The sequence below is a fragment of the Nyctereutes procyonoides genome, unplaced genomic scaffold, assembly GCF_905146905.1.
Source record: "Nyctereutes procyonoides isolate TBG_1078 unplaced genomic scaffold, NYPRO_anot_genome, whole genome shotgun sequence".
NCBI classification, from domain to species: Eukaryota; Metazoa; Chordata; class Mammalia; order Carnivora; family Canidae; genus Nyctereutes; species Nyctereutes procyonoides.
The window spans coordinates 2,677,783-2,688,425 of NW_026575036.1; the positions used below are offsets into that span (position 1 = coordinate 2,677,783).

The window sequence follows — 10,643 nt, forward strand, 5'->3', positions numbered from 1 at the left end:
CACAGTAAAAAAGAAGGCTTGTTTCACATTAGGAGGTTTAGTTAGGAATCTAGTAAAAATATATGAAAGAGAGATTGTCCGAGGGTATGTTGTCAGCAAGGTAGAGAAAAGAAGTTCTATTCTTTAGGTATTTTGAAAATCGGAGGAGATGGATTTTGTGTGTGTGTGTGTAGAATGATGAAGTTCTTACTTAATGATATTAAAAAGAACAAGCTTTGGAGGTTATATAAAAGATTTGATGTGATATTCAAAATCTGAGATGCTTACCTGTCAATCAGGTAGAATTATTGAGTAGACAGTTGGCTATAAACATTAGACATTGATCTGAAGTCCATAAGAGTGATAAGCTTAGAAATAGAATATAAAGCATTAGAATACTGAAATAGCCAAATGGGTGGAGGAAAAAAAGCTGCAGTAAAATAAGAATTTTAAAGTTATCATAAAATAAGCCTTTTCTTTTATAGTCTTTACATTAAAAACATCACTTGATCTCACAGTCGATAGCTAAGCCAATAAAGTAGCCATTCATCTCCTAGCTATTAGTTAATAATTTAGTCATGTTCAGCTATCACAATAATTCAACTATCATTTAATAATTCAGTGAAATTTCAAGATGAGTTTTTTTAATGCTTTCAGTTCACCCTTAGGGTAAATAATCTCTACAACATGCATAGCATAATCAGGAAGGAGCAAACACACTTTTGAATCTCTGATGAAAGCCACCAAGGATCTATGTTGTTAAGAATATCACATTGTTGGGCTCAGAAATCATTGCATGCAATGTTAATGTGCAATAATATGTAAATGCATGGTTCTACAATATGCTTTCCCTAAATCTAACGCATAGGTATAATGAACAAAAAACCAATATTTAGTATTTTTCTAGGAATAAGGTTGACAAGTATTAAATTTTGCAGGTCTTTGAAATTTATTGTAGTCACATAGGGAAAAAGTCAGGTTCCCAGAGGGAAATAGATGGCATACTCAAAGTGGGTAATTTGAGGAGGAGTTTAACAAAGGGGCAAAAGTGACAGCAAGATACAGAGGGGTAACTTGGTAAATGTCATAAACCCAGTAAGTTGTATAACTGCCATTAAAACTTAAGTCTTTCTGACTACAAAGTTTGCAGATTTAACATGATTTCACACTCTTAACAACCACCTTCACTGTTAAAATAGACAAGTCAAGGGAAAACAAATTCAAATTTCAAAATATTCTCACAGACTGATTCAAGTATATAAAGTTTCGAAGATTAATGTTTTAGAGCAGAAAATGTAATATTGTTTCTATTAGAACAATAAATGTCAGCGGCTGCATAGCATTTAATATAATAAAAATTACTCATAAGAAAGTTGTCTAACATACTTCAAAAAGTTCCTTTTTATGAGAAAAACAAACTTTATTGTAAAATATATAAGCACTTAATTAGAGGGATCAATCATTAAGAACTGGGATATTTTGAGAGCATAATGGAGTGTTTTAAATACTGGTGCCAGAAAATTTGTACATATGAGTGCTTGTGGTCACTGGCTTAGCTTACTTCCTCAGCCTTTGTCCTGGCCTTCTGTTTCTGTTATTATAATTCGTCCTTATTTCTTGCCCATATCCATGCCACCTCTCAGAGTTCCATCACAAAACAGATGAGGTTTCTAATCACATTATCCCTATAGCATTGAGAAATTAAGGAACTCCTACCCACAAGAGATTTCTGGAGTTAATCATTCTTCTAATCTCATGGCCAGTTAAACCCATCATGCTTCACATCACCATTATGCTTCTTCAACATCCAATAAAAAATTTAAAAAAAACTATGCATTTAGCTTTTGCTACGTTGTTATTTATATCATTTCCTTTCCCTTATCAAACTTTTCTCTACCACCTAAACCATAATTAAGAAAATTTGAGAAGAACCAAAATGGGCATCTCCCCTCCAGCATTTAGTAATAAAATTATTTTTAAAAGGTCTACAGTACTATGCCTAAACTACTACATGCTCATAAGACTAAAATTGTAAAGTTTAAGTCTGAAATTTAAGTGTATTGGATTGATCGGGGTAAACCCAGTGATGAATAGTTAAAATAACAGTGATGTCCAGTGAGCATCATAAAATAGAAACATTGCATGTCTCCTTGGGATAATCTGATGAAGCAGAAACACGCTTTCCACTCATGCAGTCACTGCTGAGATCAGCTAGCAGATGCACTGTCTCTCCAACCCCCAGCCATTTTAGGGAACCCCAAGTATGTTGAAATGAAGTTTTACTCCCTGTTGCTCTTTTACTGCATGCTAAACACTAATGGGCAGATAATTGTGAAGATGCTCTCTAGCTAAACATCAAGCTTTTCTCACCTTATTGGCAAAGGCATGATGTGAGTTGTAAATCAAAGGGTTATATTTCGTGAATACATGCATTTGTATGTGTTTCTTGTACTTTGACAAAATGGAAAAACTTGAGATGGAATTGTAAACTTAAATGTAAAATAAGTGATGGCCTTTGCACAATTCCAAATCACAACTTTTGCACTCTACTTTTGAAATACTCATTAAATACCATTAAATTAAATACCGTTTCAGCTTTTTCCTTAAATATCCAGTATACATTCTTATCACAATTGGAAACTAGGTTGTCCCTTAAAACAGCACTCCTGCTGAGGCCCCCATCAAGTGAAAGCTGTTAAATTTCTCGTTCACCCTATCATATGACACATGTTCTGTGCTGGATGTTGATAAAAGACCTATCTTTTCAAAGCCATCATTCCAAACTATTTATTTTACTTATATTTCAGGTTTAAATAACAGTTCCTCTTTAACAATTGTTACACCATAGAAAGAAATGAAAAGTTGCCCATTTAATTTTGAAACTAGCAATCATGAGATCGGTCAACAAATTCACTACTTGAGATATAAAATAATGGATTTTAAAAGGAAATTAGATAAAATTCAGCAGCCATTCCTAATAAAAATTCTAAAAGGCATAGAAGAGATCTATACAGATGAAAACAAAGAATATTTTGTTTCATAGTACACATTTTTTTTCATAGTACACATTTTAAAGCCATATTTATTAATATCTAGTACAAGACAGGGTTACCTACCATTATTACATAGCTTTGTTTTGGAAACTCCAGCTAATAAACTAAAAACAAAAATATTCAAATAGGTACAAATATTAGAATAGAAAAATATTCTTCAGTTAAGTAATGGCTTATCAAGAAAACAAGGTTTTAGTTTTACATAAGATTAGAATTTGACTAATGGTAGAATTCACTAATCTTGATACAAGAAAATATTCAAATCCAGTAACTTCAAAATTGACCAAAATAAATGGAAATTAAAATTTTCTGAGCAGCCCGGGTGGCTCAGCAGTTTAGCACCGCCTTCTGCCCAGGGCGTGATCCTGGAGACCTGGGATAGAGTCCCACGTTGGGTTCCCTGCATGGAGCTTGCTTCTCCCACCGCCTGTGTCTCTGCCTTTCTCTCTCTCTCTCTGTCTCTCTCTGTCTCTCATGAATAAATAAATAAAATCTTTAAAAAAAATTTCTGTTCACAAAGGCTTTAAAACAAAGCTGACCTGCTCATAAATAAATAGAACAATAAACACATAAGAACCTATTTAAAATAACACATTTTATTGAAAGACATAAGCAAAAGCTAAAAAAAATGGAAAAGCATACCATATTCTTGAACAAAAATAATTATCAAAATGCCAACATTACTAAAACCCATATATAAATATGGACTTATTCCAACCAGATTCCAAAAAAAAAAATTTTTGATAATCACATTTTAAAAGTTCTCCAGTTTACCTAGAAGGATAGATGACAGAGAGGATTCAAAACAAGGAAAATAACAACAGAAAATGAAAAAATTGTAGAAATAAAGATAGATCTGATTTTTCTAATCATTCACAGAAGTAATGAATCCACTATAACCTTAAATTGGCTATTAACATAAATTAGACAAATAGATAATTAGTATCAGATAATCACTCCAGGCCCCATTTTTTTAACATGCATTTTTTTCTTTTTCTAATTTTTTTTATTTATTTATGATAGTCACAGAGAGAGAGAGAGAGAGAGAGAGAGAGAGAGGCAGAGACAGGCAGAGGGAGAAGCAGGCTCCATGCACCGGGAGCCCGACGTGGGATTCGATTCCGGGTCTCCAGGATCGCGCCCTGCAGGCCCCATTTTCTTTAAGTAAATTTTTTAAAGTTGCAACATATATCAAAATGTATATACATATTACTTATACACATGAATAGGCATGTGTATAAGTAATATTCCTAAACATTATATATTAGTGTAATGTTTCTGAATAGATATGAGCACCTATACACATATTAACAGTGTTTTTTGTGTGTATGCGTATACATGGAAACAAACAAAACCCAAATACACAAAGAATATGAACCAGCAACTGTGTTAAGCTATATTTATTCACTGCTTATTTTAGAATTGCACACATATACATAAGCACATATGTATATACATAAGCATATACATATATTTTTATCTTTACGTATTTACAAAATAGTCTTTTTTATTATTTTTATTTTTTAAAGATTTTTTTTTTAGAGAGAGAGAGCACGAATGTGAGTGGGGGGAGGGACAGAAGAAGGGGGAGCAAAGCAGACTCTCCACTGAGTAAGGAGTCCCTATATGGGCTCAATCCTGGGAGCCTGAGATCAAGACCTGAACCGAAATCAAGAGTTGGATGCTTAACTGACTCAGCCACCCAGGCACTCCACAAAATATTCTTATGTGTTTGATGTTTTATGACTTTTCATAATTTAATAGACTTCATTTTTAGAGTATTTTTAGATTCACAGAAAATTGAATAGAAAATACAAAAATTCCCCATATACTCTTCTTACATCGCTCCTCAGACTATTTCCTCTATAATTAACATTTTGTATTAACGTGGTATGTTTGCTAGAATGAATGAACCAATATTGATAAATTATTAACTAAAGTCCTTAGGGTTCACTCTCCATGTTGTACAGATCTATGAGTTTGAAAAATGCATGTCAAGTATGTACCATTACAGTATCTTACAGAACAGTTTCATTACCATAAACACCTATGCTCTTTCTCTCCCCTTCCACAAGCCACTGGTAACCACTGATCTTTTTACTACACATTTAGTTTTGCTTATTCCAGAATATCAGATAGTTGAAATCTACAGTATGTAACCTTTTCAGACTGACTTCTTTGAGCAATGTGTTTAAGCTTCTCCATGTCTTTTAGTAGTCCCCTGTTCATTTACAACTTTTTTTTTAAACAATATTCTGTTGAATGGAGGTACCGTAGTTTATCCATTCGCCCACTGAATGACATATCCTTGTTTCCAGTTTTAGGCAATTATGAAAACTGTTGCAGATATTCCTCTGCAGGTTTTTGTGTCACTAAACATTTTCACTCAGTTGTGTAAATACCAAGGAGCAGGACTGCTGAATCATATGATATACGAATGTTTAGCTTTGTAAGAAACCACCAAACTATTTTTCAAAAAGGCTTTTACAATTTTACATTCCCATCAGCAAAGGATAAGAGTTTGTGTTGCTCCAGATCTCTGCTAGCATTTGGTATCCTCCGTATTTTTAATTTCGGGCTAATAGGTGTGTAGAGGTATCTCCTTGTTTTAATTTGCAATTCTCTAGTGACATATGGTAAGCATCTTTTCATACACTTATTTGCCATCTCTTTATTTTTGATAAGGTGTCTGTTCAGATCTTTTGCCCATTTTTATAATTGGGTTGTTTGCTTTCTTATTGAGTTTTAAGAGGGTTTTTTTTGGATATTTTGGACAAAGACCTTTATCACATATGTATTTTGCTAATGTCCTCCAGTCTACGGCTTGCCTTTCTATTTTCTTAACAATGCCTTCTCCAGAACAGAGGTTTTTACATTGTAATGAGTACAATTTGCCAACTTTTTCTTTTGTGTGTTGTACTTTAATGTGTATAGAAACTCATCACTAAACCCAAGCTCAGCTAAATTTTCTCTTATTTTTTTAAATATTTATTTATTTATTATTTATGATAGACATAGAGAGAAAGAGAGGCAGAAACACAGGAGGAGGGAGAAGCAGGCTCCATGCCAGGAGCCTGACACGGGACTCGATCCTGGGACTCCAGGATCGTGCCCTGGGCCAAAGGCAGGCGGTAAACCACTGAGCCACCCAGGGATCCCCTAAATGTTCTCTTATATTATTTTCTAGAAGTATTACAGTTTACATTATATATTAATATCTATAGCTATTTCCCATTTAAAGTCTATGACTTTTTTTAAGTCTATGACTTAAAGTCTATGATAATTTTTTTTTTTTTGTATGTTGGTGTCCACGTGTTCCAACACCGTTGTTGAAAAGATGATCCTTCTCCCGTTAAATTGCTTTTGGCCCTTTGTCAAAGGTTAGTTGATTATATCTGTGTTAGTCTATTTCTAGGCTTTCTTTCTGTTTCAACATAGCTCTTCATTTTCCATTACCACACTGTTAATTACGGTAGATTTATAGTAAGAACTTAGTTCAGATAGCATCAGTTCATCTGACTTTGTTCTTTTTCTTCAGTATTGTGTTCATTATTCTGGGTCTTTTTTGAGTCTCCGTATAAAATTTATTTTTTTTAAATTTTTTTATTTATTTATGATAGTCACACAGAGAGAGGGGGGGGGCAGAGACACAGGCAGAGGGAGAAGCAGGCTCCATGCCCCGGGAGCCCGACGTGGGATTCGATCCCGGGTCTCCAGGATCGCGCCCTGGGCCAAAGGCAGGCGCTAAACCGCTGCGCCACCCAGGGATCCCTCCGTATAAACTTTAGAATCTGTTTTCAATATCCAAAAAATCATTTGCTGGAGTTTTGATTTGTGTTGCTTTGAATCTATATATCAAATTGAGAAGAATCGACACTTTAACAACAATGTCTTCATATCCATTGACGTGGAATACCTCTCCATTTACTTACATTTTCTTTGGGTTTTTAAATTAGAGTTTTACATTTTTCTTTTCTACCTTTTACTTCATTTTCTTGTCTTCATGCTAGGATTTCTAGTATGGAGATAAATAGAAATGGTGAAAATAGACTCCATGCGTTTTGCCTAATTTCTTACCAGTAAGAATGATATTAGCTTAGGTTTTTATAAATATTCTTTGTCAATTTGTCAATAAAGTGGAAGTTCCACTTTATTCCTAGTTTCCAAGAGATTTTACTGTGAAATGTTAATAGATTTGGGCAAATACTTTTTCTGTATCTATCAATGATTTTTTTTTCTCTTTAGCCTATTGATGTCATGGATTATATCACTTGATTTTCAAATATTAAAAAGCTTAGCATGCTCAGATTGTATTCAACTTGGTTATTGTATATCATTGCTTTTACACATTGTTGGGTTGAACTCACTAATATTTTCTTTTTTAAGATTTTATGTATTTATTCATGAGACAGAGAGAGAGAGAGAGAATGGCAGAGACATAGGCAGGGGGAGAAACAGGCTCCCTGCAGGAGCCCAATGCAGGACTCCATCCTAGGATCCCAGGATCACGACCTGAGCCAAAAGTAGACGCTCAACCACTGAGCCACTCAGGCATCCCAGTAATATTTTCTTGATTATCCTTGCATCCATATTCATAAAAGATTTTCTCATTCCAGTATAATTATATTAGTTTTGGGTGTACAGTATGATTTAACAATTCTATACATTGTTCAGTGCTCAGTGCTCATCAAGAGATGTTTTTTAAGATTTATTTATTTATTTATTTATTTATTTATTTATTTATTTATTATAGACCTAGAGAGAGAGAGAGAGACAGGCAGAGACACAGGAGGAGGGAGAAGCACGCTCCATGCCGGGAGCCCGACATGGGACTTGATCCAGGGACTCCAGGATCGCACCCCGAGCCAAACCGCTGAGCCACCCAGGGATCCCTGCATCAAGAGATATTAATCTTTAATTTTTTTATCCTAGAATATTTTTGTTTGGTTTTGGTAATTCTGGCCACATAAAATGAATTAGGAAGTGTTCCCTCTGCTTCTACTTTCTGGAAAAGATTTTAGAGAATTCACTTATTTATTTGACAAATGTTTGGTAGAATTCACCAGGGAAATTATTTGTGCCTAGTGCATTCCTTTTGTGGAACATTATTAGTTATTGATTCAATTTATTTGCTAGATATAGGTCTATTTCTACTTGTCTGATTTTTAGTAGGCTGTATCTTTCAAGGAATTGGTCCACTTCATCAAAATTATTAAATTTGTGAGCATAAGGTTATTTATAATATTTATTATTATGTTTTTGTCCCTGGGATCAATAGTGTTAGCTCTTCTCACATCTATGATTTTAAATAATTTGTGTATTCTCTCTCTTTTTTTTTCATGGAGCATAGTCAGAAGTTCACCAACTTAATTGATTTTTGTCATTGTTTTTGGTTTTGTTGATATTCTTTAATAATTTATTGTTATCAATATCATTAGTTCTTGCTCTAATTATTGTAATTTATTTTCTTTTCCTTTATTTTTTAAGAAAAGGGTGGAATTTAATCTTTATTTACAGGACACTGCAAGATAGGAGATTCCACATAGAAATAAGAAATCCATTGAGAGGAGGAGCTTTATACAGTTTGTGCAGTTTGGAAATGGTCAAGTATAGTTTTGTTGTAAAAAGTACTACAATAACAAAACACATTTACAAAGAATTCTTAGTAGAGAAACAGTACGGCAAACTTATACCAAACAGAGTACACAGCAAATAACTTTCTGCCTCAGCTGTACAATCTAAAAGTTAAAGGTCCCAGGACTGCCATCCTGAACTTGGAATGTATAGCCTTCAAATGTAGTTTCGGGCACAACATTCTGATCTTCCTCTCCCTCTACAGAGAAATACTTCTCAATTAAGTTTAATGAAGCTTTGTACACAGACAAATTTTCATGGTTTTGTAGAGCTTCAATTTTGTCCAAATCTCCACATTCTTCAATCATTATACTAAGTGTCTCAGTTTCACCTAGTTTCTCAGCAGCCTGGAAGATGTTTGAAATGGTATCCAGAATAACCAGAATAATTCTGGTATCTTTTGCAGTTACGAGGTTCATCAGTGGTTCTATTATGCCACAATGAATGAGGTATACAATCTGTTCAACCATTCCTCCACTTGTATAGCTGGTCACAGCCCAAACAACTTCCTTCTGTGTCTTAAAGTCTGCCTTAGAGAGAACACCAAACAGGAATGGGACTAATCCATGATTCACAACTTTCTGTATCTGGTCCTGGCGACCAACTGTGATTTTAACATTGTCCATGTAGCTTCCTTCTGAATATTAGTTTTGGGGTTCATTAACAAGCTGGGAAATACAAGTGCTCCTGCATCTGTTACAACCTGAGTCTGTTCATTTGTCTCAGTGACAATATTTCCTATGACTCTTAGCGCAGGAGTCACAATGGGCAATTCAGTAGCTCCTAGAAGCTTCACAAGTTGGGGTATGACTCCTGTTTTCACAATTTGAATCCATTCATTTGGACCACCAGTAAGATACGAAATGGCCCAGCAGGTATCTGCTAATATTTCCAGATCATCATGATGCAGGAGATGAACTAAGGTAGGAAGAATCTTCTCAACAGCATCTTACCAGGGTGTAGGATTCTTGTTGCGACAAAGGTTTGAAAGGGTCCAAGTAAGGGTACATAAGTAACCACATGCTAAAGATGACATATCAGGAACTGCAAGAAGAGCCAACAGTGGGTCAACTGCACCATACTTGATAACCAAGTCTCAAAAAACTGAGCCATCACCTGTAATGTTTCCTAGAGCACATACAGCTTGTTCACAGATGTGGGCATGGAAAGATGACAACAGAGAAATGAATGCTGGGATAGCACCTCCATCTACCACAGCCTTGGTCTGTTCTGATGTCCCGGAAGCAATGTTAGTGAGGGCCCAAGCACATTAAAAGTGAATAGGACTACAATCAGTTCTGCCCAAGAAGGACACAAATTTTGAAATCAAACCAGCCTGGATTATGTTGTCTATGGGGGGCTGTTTTTCCCTAGAAAATAGTTTCTTAGCAACTTGAGTAGCCTGGAGGTGACTTTCCAGATTGTTGTTATTTATGCCTTTGACAATGTCATCAAAAGACCTATTTACAGTGCTCTTGTTGTTGCGGTTGTCCCGCAGTGGAGAGGTAGCATCATCAGTAAATGAGCTTACATTTCTCCTTTTCAGCATCTGGTCATCCTTCTTAGCTTTCCTCAGCTCCACATTACCTTCTATTCAGCGCTGCCTCATTTTGTACTGTCTTTCCCCTTGTTCTTGAATCTGTTAAAGCGGGCAACTGGTGAATTAACATCCTCATTGGTGGACATGGTTATGAGACAAAGGGAGAAAGCTGCACGGCCGGCTTAGGCTTCTGCAGGAGACGGTGCCAGGCAGGTAGGCTGAGGGTCAGCTGCCCTCAAAACGCCCACCACGGATCAGCCCAAAGATGGTGTGGCTATAATTTATTCTCTTTTGCATACTTGGGATTTAATTTCCCTGTCTTCTTCAATTTTCTAAAGTAGAAACTTAGATTACAGATTTTAGATTTTATTTTTCTAAAATATATTAAATGCTATAAATTTCCCTCTATGCATAACTTCTGTTAGATCAAACTAATT

General features: G+C 35.1%; 1 pseudogene; it reads right to left on the bottom strand.

Moving 5' to 3' along the window:
* Positions 1 to 8,770: 8,770 nt before the first annotated feature.
* On the bottom strand, positions 8,771 to 10,352 carry LOC129505695 (importin subunit alpha-1-like; annotated as a pseudogene).
* Positions 10,353 to 10,643: the final 291 nt, after the last annotated feature.